A 13,999-nucleotide genomic window follows, 5' to 3' on the forward strand; every position below is an offset into this window, starting at 1 on the left:
ATCTGTACTCAAGAGGCATTGCTTTGGTAATAAGAAAACAGTTTGTGATGGTGTAGATGGCAATCAGTCCCAGGTCAGAGTCATCTCTAGGGAGGAACTCTGCTCTCCCTGGGCTGTCTGGCTCCATGGAACTCTTGCATTAGCAAAGGCCATTCCAGTAGCAGCCCTGACCCTGCCTTTGATAAACCAAGGCCTGCTCAGGCTTCTTTCCTAGTTGGGGAGCTAGCCCAACCTCAGGCTCCTCTGCGAGACCACAGAGCCCTGCATGACACTTGCCACAGGTGTTGACTCCACATGCACTCTTGTCATTACTTGTATTACATCCCTCACTCGCTGGCTTCATGAAAGCAGGGACTGTGCCTCTTCTTTTACATCAACCTCACTGGGGTATGATTTCATACAGTAGAAGACATCCCTTTTGAATAGGCAATTTAATGATTTTTGACAAATGCATATGCTCCTGTAACTATCCCCACAACTAAGATGCAGAGCGTTTCCTGCATGCCCTCAGCAGCCAGTACCAGTCCCCGCTGGCTGGCCACTGCGATCTGTTCTCATCACTGTGCATTAGTTTAGCCAATCTAGCATCTCACACAATGGAGTCGTGCAGTGTGACCGCCTCTGGGTCTGGCTTCTTTTCCTCTGCATAATGCTTCCAAGGTAATAAGAAAATAGTTTTCTGTGCACCAGATTTCTATGGACCAATTCTCTGCTGTGGAGTGTCACTGTCACTGACGCACTGAGTGCGCATAGCACAGTGCTATAGCATAGCATAGCACAGGTGTTAATAGCCCATGCGGGTGCTTCTGTTCCTGGCCATCGTAAAGAAAGCTGATGTACCAGTGACAATCTTCTCCCTGGACATGGTATTAATTTCTTTGGGTGAATATCAGTAGTAGAGTTGCTGGGTAACATGGTAAGAGGATGTTACCATGCTAACTGTTCCCCAAGGGGTCTATACCATATAACTTTGCCAGCAGCAGTGAGAATTACAGTTACATACACTCTATCTAAGATAGGCACCATTGGTTCTCTTCTTGCAGAGTGCATATACCAGCAACTGGCTCCCACTCCCTCAGTATAGAATGCAGGAGTGAATGCACTTAGCTATTGTTATTTTTGTCATTTTCAAATTCATGTTTATTCTACTTTCACATCTGTTGTGTTTTTAGCTTTTGTTATTTTATTTCATTATTATTATTTTTTTGGTGCCAGGGCTCAAACTCAGGGATGCTTAACCAGTTAGCCATATCCCCAGTCTTTTTAAAATTTTTTTATTGAGACAGGATCTCACTAAATTGCTGAGGCTGGTTTTGAACTCGAAATCCTCCTGCCTCAGCCTCCCAAGTCACTGGGATTACAGGCATGTGCCACTGCATCTGGCAGCTTTTGTTATCTGAAATAATTACACAAATTAGGCCAGGACATAGAAATTAGGACCCTAATGCAAAAATATATTTTTAAACTTACCCCTTAATCTCTCTGTTTCAGATTCCAAACTGGGCTCAGGGAAACAAAGATGAATAAAACATATTATCTGTCTTTAAGGGCTCTACAGGCTGCTGGAGCTCCAGCTTCACCAACAGACCACAGTGGCACAGGCAGGGATCCACCGGAAGAGAGAGGTGTAAGAGAGGTGGCAGTCTTAGGGCCTGCTAGGGGAGGCAAGTCTTTGGGAGGAGGAGAGGCATGACAGAATATGTAGGACTTTGCCAGGGAGATGGGTGGGCCGGAAGTAAGCTAGATCAGGTAGATGGGGTCTCCAAGCCCAAAGGCTAGTGGAAATGACAGTATTCATAAACTAGTCTCCTGCCTGCTCCAATGCCTTACTGCAGCAGCAGAACTTCAGCCCGGGCCTGCAGAGGCCTGGTTCCTGGCTTCCTTCTGATTTTCATGTATGGGTACCATGGCGACTACAGCAAGCCTGCTCCCCAGAGCTTACGCTGCCTGTGCTGACTCCATTCCTCCTGTCCCCTGTGAGCAATACCAGGGTGGACCTGGCTCCCGGCATTGCCTTTCTCCGGCTGTTCTCCTTCCCTGGCCACCCTACCAGGCTTGTGGCTCTGAATGCCCCCCAATTTCTAACCCAGCCAAGCTGTGGTGTCTGCAACACACATGAACTTTCCACTTGGCTATTTCATGGTCATCTTGGACTTTGGTGTCCTCTGTGCAACTCTTTTTTTTTTTTTAAAGAAAGAGTGAGAGAGAGAATTTTTTAATATTTATTTTTTAGTACTTGGCGGACACATCTTTGTTTGTATGTGGTGCTGAGGATCGAATCCGGGCCGCACGCATGCCAGGCGAGCGCGCTACCACTTGAGCCACATCCCCAGCCCCTCTGTGCAACTCTTAATACCCATCAACCTTTTTCATTTTCCTGTCTTCTCCATGCCAGCAATGGACACTGTTGTTTGCTCCAACTCCAGGCTGAGGAGTCATTCCTGGTTCTTTCTTTCCCTCCTCACCCATATCCAGTCCATCACTAAGTCCTATGATTTCATCATCCAAACACTTGCTAACTCTGTCCAGGCTCTTCTGTGTCTGGTGCTATCTCAGAAGCACCATTCATTCCCTCCCCTGCTACCTCCTAACTGGTCTCCTGCTTCCACACCCACCATACCCCAAGTTAAAATTACACGTTAGTCAATATTTTCTGCAGAAATAGAAAAATCCATCTTAAAATTTGTAGGAAACCTCAGAGAATTCTGAACAATTAAAAGAATCTTGGAAAAGAAAACAAAGCTGGAGGTCTCAAAGATTCTGACTACAAAACTGACTACAGGGGATTCAAGATGGCAGGTCAGAGGAAGGCTGCATTTCTAGTTGCTTCGTGGCTCAGGATTCAAGCAGCAGGAATGAAATCTTTTGATCTATTGACAATGAAGAACATTGACAATAAGATGAACATTATATCATTGATTGCTAAGGCAGATACAATTTATAAAAATGACTTACAGAAGTTTAAGAGTAAGCTGATGAATGAATTGATTAGCAATAACATCCAAATATATCAGTTCCCAACAACAGATGATGAAGCTATAGTTGAAGAAAACTCTTTGACTAATGGACTGCTACCTTTTGCTGTGGTAGAGTATGGATGAGGTAAAAGTTGGAAAAAAGATGGTCAGAGGCCATCATTACCCTTGGGGAATTTTGCAGATGGAAAATTAAAATCACTGTGACTTTGTGAAGCTCTGGGATATGCTTCTTTGTACCAATACAGAAGGCCTGAAGGAACAAACCCACTGTCATTACTCTGAATGTTATAGGTGCTGCAACTTCAGGAAATAGGCTTTACAGACATGGGACCAGAACAAGACAGTTACTTTTCAAGAGATGTATGAAGCCAAAAGATAAGAGTTTTATGTTCAATGTCAAAGGGAAGAAGATTGAAACACAGGTTTAAGCAGCAAATAAATGAGAAAGAAACAACACTTAAAGATGCTGGAAGAGAGTTAGAGGACAAGTTTGAGAACCTTAAAAGATTTCAACAAGAGGAGATAATAAGGCCTGAAGGAGAAGACAGACAACTGGAAGAAAAAATTGTAGATCTCCTAAAATGAAAGCTGCCTCCAAAACCTTGCAGACTCAGGTGTGCACCTATATAAGGAAGAACAAAGGGTGTAAGGATGAGTCCTCTTACCATTTCAGCTGCTGTAGAGTTCTGTCACTTTTTATTCCCTCAACCTGAGAGATTTTTTTCATAGCATTTAACTCTGATTATAGTTCTAACTTTTTTTATATTTATTTTTTAGTTGTAGTTGGACCCAATAACTTTATTTTTATGTGGTGCTGAGGATCAAACCCAGGGCCTCACGTTTGCTAGGCGAGCGATCTACTGCTGAGCCACAACCCCAGCCCTAAGGTTCTAACTTTAAAATGTTGTTTACTTAATGTATATCTTCCTCAATTAGAATGTGAAATCCTTAGGAAAAGAAACCTTTTCCATTTGTTAGATGCTGCAACATAGATATGCAGAAAGTGTCACTCAGGGTTGGGGCTATAGCTCAGTGGCAGAACACCTGCCTCTCATGTCTGGGGCACTGGGTTTGAGCCTCAGCACCACATTAAAATAAACATAAAATAAAGATACTAAAATAATATGTAGCACAGTATAAATAGAGCTGGTTTGGTAGAGGAAATTCTCTTACCATAGTGATGGCTGTGGCTCCAGTAGCGACTTTTAAAATTTATATCTCAATAGAAACTATGGACTTTGTTGTGAAATGATAGGTATGAAATATTAAAAAGTCATAATGAAACACATTTCCTTATCAAATTCCATTGATAATAATTCCTTGATAATTATCACTATAATACAGTATTGACTTTTTTTTTTTGGTGTAGATTGTCACAACATAATACATTTTATTTTTACATGGTGCTGAGGATCGAACCCAGGTCCTGCCAGTGCCAGACGAGCGCTCTACCGCTGAGCCACAATCCCAGCTCCCAGTATTGACTTTTTAAAATTATTATTATTTTTTTAGCTGTTGGATCTTTATTTATTTTATTTAAATGTGGTGTTGAGATTCAAACCCAGTGCTTCACACATCCTAGGCAAGTGCTCTACCATTGACTTTCGCAATAACTCCGTCTATTAAAATGTGATTTTTCAGGGTCTTGGCCTCTGTTTACTCTAGCTACCTGTGGATCAGCACACACAGCCCTTCTCATATTCCTAAGAGTAAAGGTTGGGTCACAACCCCAGCCCCCAGTATTGACTTTTGATTAGAATTCCTGTGCTTTGATGCCAGACTCTGTAGAACTGATATTAGAAAAAAAGATTCAAAAGCTAGAAGCAGAGTCCAATGGGAAGCCATGAGTAACATTTGGGTGATGTTATCCTTACAGTCTCACTGTAAGTTGAGTTCAATGTTATCAAAATTAAGGAAAATAAGCCCAGCGTGGTGGCACACACCTGTAATCTCAGTGGCTCAGGAGGCTGAGGCAGGAGGTTTGAGAGTTCAAAGCCAGTCTCAGCAACTTAGTGAGGCCCTAAGTAACTCAGTGAGATCCTGTAAATAAAATATATATATAAAAAAAAAGGCTGGGGAGGTAGTTCAGTGGTTGAGCACCCCTGGGTTCAATCCCTAGTGTCAAAAAGAAAAAAATTATGGAAAATAAGATTCTTTTTTCTTTTTTGAAAACTTCCTTCTGGCATTATATACCATGTTTCCTGAATTTAAAATGTTTTTCATCATTTCATATATTTGAGTGTGGTTACTTTTGCAATAACTCCGTCTATTAAAATGCGATTTTTGAAGGTCTTGGCCTCTGTTTACTCCAGCTATATTTGGATCAGCACACAGAGCTCTTCTCATATTCCTAAGAGTAAAGGTTATTTGTAGAAATTTCATTGCTACATTATTTAAAGTACAGCATTTTTAGGGTATCATATAATACTGTAGTGTAACCTCAAAATACTTTCAAAAACATAATCTTTGATTATACCTTTACTTCAGAGCAAAGTTTTCTTTTTCTGTGAAGAATAGAGAATGAAGGCAAATCCACAATTAGCTTCATATATGTGTTGCTACATCATGTTACAATTTGGGAGAAGAAAGACATCTGCTATATGATCTTTTGTGAAACTCTGTAAGGACAGGATTTCTATTTTGTTCACTCACCTATTTATCCCTAGGCTGAGAATGATTCCTGACCCATAGTGGATATTTTTACTTGAATAAATGAATACAGTAATAGTACATTAGATATATTGTATGCATAAACAATTTAATTTTGGTAAGTGAATTTCAGAAGATAAAGTAGCTTATTAACATGCTTACCTATTGTATTGCTGACTTGTATTCTCATTGTTTCATCTTAATTAAATGGTATTATAGTCAGAATCACCAATGTTACACCATATATAAAAACAATAAAATGAACCTTGCTAAGAAAAAAAAAAAAACTGACTACAAAGCTACAGCAATCAAATCAGTGTGGTACTAACATCAACAAAGACCAACAGGTAACGGAATAGAATAGACATCCCAGGAATAAGCCCTTGCATATATGGGCCAAATGATTTTTTGGAGGGCACTGGGGATTGAACCCAGGACACACTACCTCTAAGCTACATTCCCAGCTTTTTCTTTTTTTTCTTTAATTTTGAGACAGAGACTTGCTAAATTGCTAAAGTTGGCCTTGAAATTGTGATCCTCCTGCTTCAGCCTCCCAAGGTACTGGGATCACAAGCATATGACATTCTGGCTCAAATGATTTTTGATAAGGGTACCAAGATGGGGAAAGGACAGTTTTTTCAGCTTGAGAAAATGGGATATCCACATACAAAAGAATGAAGCTGGACTCTTGCCTTAAACCATATGCAAAAATTAACTCAAAATGGATTGAAGAGCTAACTGTTGAGTCCTAACACTTTAAAAAACTCTTGGAAGAAAACACAGGGCAGGGCTGGGGCTATGGCTCAGTGTGGTAGAGCGCTTGACTAGCATGTGTGAGGCACTGGGTTTGACTCTCAACACTGCATTAAAAAAGAAAAAAAAAGGTCCATTGACAACTAAAAAAGAATATTTAAAAAAAAAACTTAAAAAGATGTAGGGCAGATGCTTCACAGCAGCATCATCAGAAATGTTTCTTGGATATGACATCAAAGGCATGGGCAAAGGAAAACCAGACAGCCTGATTTGATGAAGACATTTTAAAACTTGAACACTAAAGACATTATGAACAAAGTAGGATAGCAACCCACAGAATGGGAGAGAATATCTGCAAACCATAGAGAAATACTAACTCAATAACAAAACCATCAACCTCCAGTCTGAAAATGGACAAAGAACTAGAATACACATTTCTCCAAAGACATACACATGGCCTTGAAGCACATGAAAAGATGCTCAACATCACTAATCATAGGGGAATGAAATCAAAACTACAATGAGATACCACCTCAGGCCCATTAGGATGGCTACTATCAGAGAACAGAGTTCTGGAAAGGATGTGGAGAAACTGGAGCCCTTAGGTTGTGGGTAAGAAAGTTAGATGGTACAGCCATTGTGGAAAGCAGTATAGCAGCCCCTCATGAAAGCAACACTGGGGCTGGGGTGTAGCTCAGTGGCAGAGCGTTTGCCTACCACATGCAGAGCTCTGGACTCAATGCCCACTAAAGAAAAGAAACATTACAGTTAGAATTGCATCTGATACAGCGATTCCACATCTGGATAGAGACCCAAAGGGTTTAAAACAGGTGGTTTAATAGATATTTGTATTTCTATGTTCACAGCAGCACTGTGCACAGTAGCCTAAAGGTGGAAGCAACCCAAGTGCTCACTGATGGGAAAATCGACAAGCAGGACTTGGCACATGCCTATAACAGAAGGAGAGTCTTACTGCTGCAGTACAAGACCCCAAGGACACGCGCTAAGCAAAAGAAGCCAGGCACAGGACAAACTCCACGTGGTCCAACTATCACCAGGTGCCAAGAGTTGTGGAAATCACAGGGACAGGAAGTAGAGGTGTGGCACCAGGGACTATGGAGGAGATACATGGTGGCAATGTTGGACAATGGTCTGAACTTAGTGTCTCTGAAAAGTTAAAATGGGTACAGCGCTCGCCTAGCACTTGTGAAGCCCTGGGTTTGATCCTCAGCACCACATAAAAAAAATAAATAAAATAAAGATATTGGGTCCAACTGCAACTAAAAAATAAATATTAAAAATAATTAAAATGGTGGGGGGGGTCACATCTCAGAGGCAGAGCACTTGTTCAGCAAGCTCAAGGCCAAGGGTTCCATCCCTGGTATCACACCCACCCAACATTCAAAAATAGTTAAAATGGTGAATTTTATGTTCTATATAGTTTACCACATTTTTGGGGGGGTATCAAACTCAGGGTTTCATGCATGCAAGACAAGCACCCTACCACTGAGACAGGATCTTGCTAAACTGCCCAGGCTGGCCTCAACTTGTGGTCCTCCTGCCTCAACCTAGTAGTTGGGGTCAGAGAATGTGAGCCTCTGCATCTGGACACAATAAATAAAAAATGTTAGGAATCCTGTCAGCACTTGCTGCTCTCCTGCTGCCATTTTGCTCTGCCATCCTGGTCCCTAAGGTTCTGTGGAGACTGGCTCCCACTAACCTCTCTCCTGTACCCACACTGCTGCTGCCTGCCTTGTTCCCAGCTGCCAGGTGCCCCCAGCCAACATGAAGATCTGCAGTGGCACTCAAGTGCCTGCCTGTGGCAGCCATCATGACAGAGGGCTCTTCTTACCCTCATTATCCCTGTATTTAGGCCATTATCTCTAATGATAGCCTGGCATAATTTTATTTTCACAATTTATATAATCATATTCTTTAAACTAAATCATCACTGTTAGTATTGAGTGTTTATGAAGCACTTGCAACCATGCACTGCACTAGAAGGTAAGGCATCAGCTCTGGACTCTTCCTTCCTCAGTCCATCCCATGCATTCCAATTTCAGCAGTCATTCCTTGGAGAAGAAGGAAGCTTAAGTTTGGGTCTGGGGCTTTAATGGGCAAGAGCTCACAGGAGCGCCTCAACAATGCTGGGGAGCAGATGCTACTCCCTTCTTTTCCCATACTTCGATTTGGATTTAAAAGTGAAATCTCTGAAATTTTAAATACTGGCAACTTTAGCAAGTAATTAGTTATTGCCTAAACATCCCACCTTAAACCTCATTGCACAGTCCTCTCAGTAGGGATCAGATATCCTTTGATCTCAAGAAGCCAGCTCACATGTTTGCTGAAGTTGTTGATCAAATGGAGCATAGTTCTTTGCAGAAGAGGCCAAATCTTTGCTCCAGACTCTGTGGAGTATATGCTGTGACTCTCAAATTGGGACATGCACGGCTACCCTGAACACTACAGGACCTGGGGCCATCTGGTAAACAGGTAAGAGCAGAATGCTAAAATGTGGTCTACACCGTCTCCAAAAGTCAAAGAAAGCCACCAGTGAAGGACACTCAAGTCCAGATCTCTCTCCACATTTGCTGGGCAAACTGCACGATCCCTATCTGCTAGAGCTACTACCAAATCTAGAACCTTAGGTAAGTCTGCTATCTTAACAGATTTGGTTCGATCCAGTATTATGCTCCAGACCAACTCCATTTGAACCCACTTCCCATACACCCCCCAGGTTCCGTCTGGTAACCAAGGATTAATATCCTACAGTTCTTTCAGTGAGTGAACTATCTCCACAACAACATTTGCAGGTGTCTCCCAGAGGCACACTGAGGTGTGACACAATGACAGGAGCTGGGAGGGGGTCACCTTGAAGAGACAGCATGCCCTAGCCAGGTGGACTCCAGGGAGGTTAGTGAGAGGACCTTCTGTAAGGAAAGTCTCTTGCCTCAGATGGCGGGAGGCCATCAGCCATTTCTCAGGACAAAGCAGCTTAGAGGGACTGGGGTTAAAGGTTCTCAGGCTTCCTTCCAACACTCCCTAGTCCCATGCTCAGGACCCTATTCTTCCAAGTCAGTAGCCTGACTTCACTCAAAACTGAAGTTCCAAATTGAATTTCTGCTGCTAATTATGTACCGGGCAGGCCAGTCTGACAAGCAGCCCTATCTGCTCAGAATAAGAGAATCTCTTTGGGTTATCAGGGAAACTGGTTTTCTGACTGAGTTTGATCTGACATTTTAAAGCCTGAGTTTTGACTTCCTGAAATCTCTCCATTGCAATCAGAAGCTGGCCCATTCCACAAATCTGTGCTCACCACTCCCACTGTGATGGCCACAGTCTTGGTCCTGCCTTCAACAGACATACCATACAATGACTGGCAATCATTTAAATAGCTGTTTGCCAGGGCACACGGTAGTGAGACTAACTCTAGCTTCCTCTGCGTGTGAGTGTGCACACATACACATACAAGCTTTTAGGCTCACTCCAGGAATCAAGTGCATATATTCAGCACTCAGCCAGAAAGACAGTGTGAGGATGGCCTGAGGCCTGAAGCCTAAGCAACTTTAAATATTCCATTTTGAAACTTCCAGTCTCACCTGGCACACCTAGGGAGCCCTCCAGTATGGCCCTCAGACACAAACAAGTCACTTCCCTCCACCCTGATAAACTCAGAGTAAAGCCCCTGGCAGATTGTCCTCTCGGATAAGAGGGAAAGGCGAAAAGATCAGGGTGGGGACCACCAGACCAGATGTTTTAACCCCAGGGTTATTGATGTCACTGGGAGATCCAGCGGCTGCTGACCGGATTAAAAGGGGGGTCAAAAGCCCCAAAATTTATTATAAATAATAGAGTAAATAAACAGACATTCAGCCAGGTGACACTGATGCACACAAGCCTGAGAGCCTGGTGAGGACTTGGACTGACATCCCTACTCTTCTCATCTGCCTGAATCTCTGTGTAGTTCTCATCGCTCTCAAACTCTACAGCCACATCTTGACCCTGGTGAGTCGCAACTTCTCCCTAGGACATGGTCTCCTTAGCCAGCCATCAGCTCCACCCCAGAACTCAGCCAGCCATCAGCTCCACCCCAGAACTCAGCCAGCCATCAGCTCCACCCCAGGAGAAGCCTGCCTTGGTTCCAGACCTGATTACCGCAGTATTGAGTGTGCACATTTGCTAGACTCCAAGACTAAGGCTGGAGACTTTTGATCTGACACTTGAACTTAGCATTCAGAGAGAATGTTTGTCATTAGCCTGTCATGATTGTGTTTGCAGTGCTTAGAATTAATTAATCTAGAATTATTTGCTGTGAATTGATTATGTTTATTGCAGTGCCTAGCATTAAGGATTGTTGTTTTCTTGATTAAGAACCTATAGAGTGAAATTGTATTGAGTGATTTGAGTGACTAAAGCATTGAAAAGGGCAGAAGACATGGACATTCTTTATTCCTCCCCCTGGACTGCATAAGTCGCATGAGACTTTTGCCCATCGCAACATGCAGACACTTCTCCATGTATTTCAAACAGGGATCTAAAGCCAAGAAATGTTTCCAAGGATGCTGGAAAAGCTGGAGAGGCTGTAGGAAGGAGAGGAAGGGGTTGGGCACTCAAGGGAGAAGATGCTACCTGGAGGTCAGAAGTGGGTACTGCCCCTTGCCTGGAACTGTCAGGGGCTAGAAGGAAATTCTCCTTAAAAGAATAGCCTGACAGCCCCCTGGGAGACATCCTGCCTGGGAGACATCCTGCAGCTACCTATCTCCCTGGAACATCCTGTGGTTATCAGGATCATCAGACATCTTGCAGCTGGCACCACCCACATCCAGCAATTGCTGATTAGAGAGCTTCCCCATCCCCAGCATATAAATACCTCTGTGTGAACAATAAAAATTTGCAGCTTGATCAGAACTCCTGTCTTGCTGTCATCTTTCGTGTCTCTTGTCCCTTCATTCCTCCCCACCTAGGTTCGCTGCCCACGTTGATGTGTCCTGCCGGATGGGACGTGGAACCTTGTAGCCTGCATAGCTCAAGCCCTACCCAATCTGGTGGCACTCACTGTTACCCCCCTATAGTCAGCACCTGTGCCAGTGTCCTCACCAGCAGATAAACAATGCTTCCTCCTCCATTCCCAATATGGCCTCTTGGCAGAACTTAACGGAAGCCAGCAGGCAGGGGATTCTCAAGTGTGTCCCCCAGAGTGTCATCGGGTGCCTTCTAGCACTGATGAGATGCTGCAGAGGCATCAGAGAACCACCACACACCTCTTTGGGAGGTGCAGACAGGAGCTAGCAGAAAACACACACACATATGAATTTTAGTTGTAGATGGACACAATACCTTTATCTTATTTATCTTTATGTGGTGCTGAGGATCAAACCTAGCACCTTGCATGTAGCGATAGGCAAGTGCTCTACTACTGAGCCACAACCCCAGCCCCGACTTCTTTCTTTTAAATAATGGGCTGGTCCCCACTTTTCCAATATTTTCCGAATATTTCCTTCTTTGCTCTTCTAGCTGCTTTCCAAATGATTAATGCTTGCAAATATCATTTGTCACTTCCAAATCAGAACTTCTCATCCCTCTACTTGAATTCTTGTGGATATCTTGTCTCCAGAAAACCTTCCTACTGTTTTCTTTCCTCATCTTAACCAATCCTACTGTCAAACACACTCAAGAAAGACAAGCCATTTATTTATTCAAAAAATAACCAGCCCAAAAATACCACATTCAGAAACTTAAAAATATGCTAACATGAGTGCTTGTTTCTTGTGTGAAGCAAAGGATCTTACTGTATGTCGTTTGCTGTTGAGCAGTTTTCTGACTTTTGTGAAGGTCAGGGGTTCCCCGCTTAGAGGAAAGAAAGTGCTCTGCTCAAGACCTGAACCCTGAGATAGAAGCAGCACCTTCTACCCCTGCAAACCCAGAAGGTTGATTCTGCTTGGGGTGTCATTTAGCCATTGTCACTTAGGCTCCTAAAATGGATCTGATCCCTTTCTTCACACCTCTTAACGGTTTCCACTGCTCTCAGAATGAAAGCCAAACTCCTTACCTAGCTGCCTGAGCTGACCCCACCTGCCCTGCTCACATCTCCCATGCTTCCTTCCTTACTGAGCTCCCTTAACACTGGCCTGTTCCTCAAATTGCCAAGGCATGTTCCTCCTGGGGTATCCTCCAGGCTATCTTGTTCAGAAAACTCATCATGTGCCAGCTTTTTGTACCAGATCTGAGCACAAATACCATTTTTCAGAAAAGCCACCCTGTTACCCTCAGTTTTGTTTTCCTCATAGCACTTACCACTGGAGATGTTTTTACTTTTTAAAAAAATATTTTTTAGTTGTACACAATACCTTTTATTTTCGTTTATGTTTTTAATGAGGACCTTCCATATTTAAATGTATTTTTTTTTTTTTTAGAGAGAGAGAGAGAGAGAATTCTTAATATTTATAGTTTTCGGCAGACACAACATCTTTGTTTGTATGTGGTGCTGAGGATCCAACCCTGGCGCAGGCATGCCAGATGAGCGTGCTACCGCTTGAGCCACATCCCCAGCCCTGTTTATTTTTTATGTGGTGCTGAGGATCCAACCCAGGCCTCGCACGCACATGCTAGGGGAGAGCTCTACCGCTGAGCCACAACCCCAGCCCAACTTTTCTTTTTTTTTTTAAAGACATATTTTAATCATCAATGGACCTTTATTTTATGCATTCATATGCCTTGCTAAGAATCGAACCCAGTGCTGGGCAAGTGTTCTACCACTGCATTACAACCCCAGCCCATGCTTTTACTTTTAAATGTGCCTCGGAACAGAAAGTAAGAGCCACAAGAGCAGGGACCTGGCCATCTTACTCGTGGGCTGTATCCTTTTGCCTAGTGTTGGCCGACGTGTAGTCATCCCTCAGTATCCATGGATCCCACATCCATTGCTTCACCCAAACTTGGACAGAAAACATTCAGAAAAATAAACGAAAAGACTTTTCTGTCTTTTTCCCCAAACAAGACAGCATAACAAGCACTTGCAGAGCATGTACATTTTATTGGCATTGTAAGTACTCTGGAGACGACTTAAAATACTGTGCCAGGGAGGATGAGGGACTCGAGCTTCTACAGAGAATGCGGGTGTGTGTGTGTCCTGGAACCAATCTCCCCAGATACTGAGGGACAACTGTATTGTGTGCTCCTTTATCTTGGCCAGGACTGGAGGTCACGATGGTAAAGAAGGCACTAAAACTACACATGCTCCAAACCAAACCACTGCCAAATTTGCTGGGCTCCCGGGCTCCCGGCAGAGTAAGGAACCCATCTTTCTTTCACCCATTCCACATCACATCAGCAAGTGCTCGTGGCTGTTGTTCCAATCAGATCTCAACTCCTACCACTACCCATGACCCCTCCACCAGGCTCTTAAGGACCTCCCCAGCACAAGTCCCTGGGGTCAGCGCGCCCTGCCCTTCTGTCTGGCTGGGTGGGCCGCAGGGAGCTGACCTCCTAGCGCTTGCCTGGGAGGACCTGGTGTCTCCCTTCCCACCCTTAGGCTCCCGCCCGTTCACAACCAGTAGCCAAAGGGATCCTTTCAAAACCTAAGACTCGGCCCACCGATTCTTCTTCCTCGGCGATCCGCT

General features: G+C 43.6%; 1 pseudogene; it reads left to right on the top strand.

Annotated features, from left to right (window-relative positions):
* Nucleotides 1-2,855: 2,855 nt before the first annotated feature.
* Nucleotides 2,856-3,691, top strand: LOC143381976 (septin-14 pseudogene; annotated as a pseudogene).
* Nucleotides 3,692-13,999: the final 10,308 nt, after the last annotated feature.

Source organism: Callospermophilus lateralis, chromosome 16 (assembly GCF_048772815.1).
Source record: "Callospermophilus lateralis isolate mCalLat2 chromosome 16, mCalLat2.hap1, whole genome shotgun sequence".
In the NCBI taxonomy this organism is placed as follows: domain Eukaryota; kingdom Metazoa; phylum Chordata; class Mammalia; order Rodentia; family Sciuridae; genus Callospermophilus; species Callospermophilus lateralis.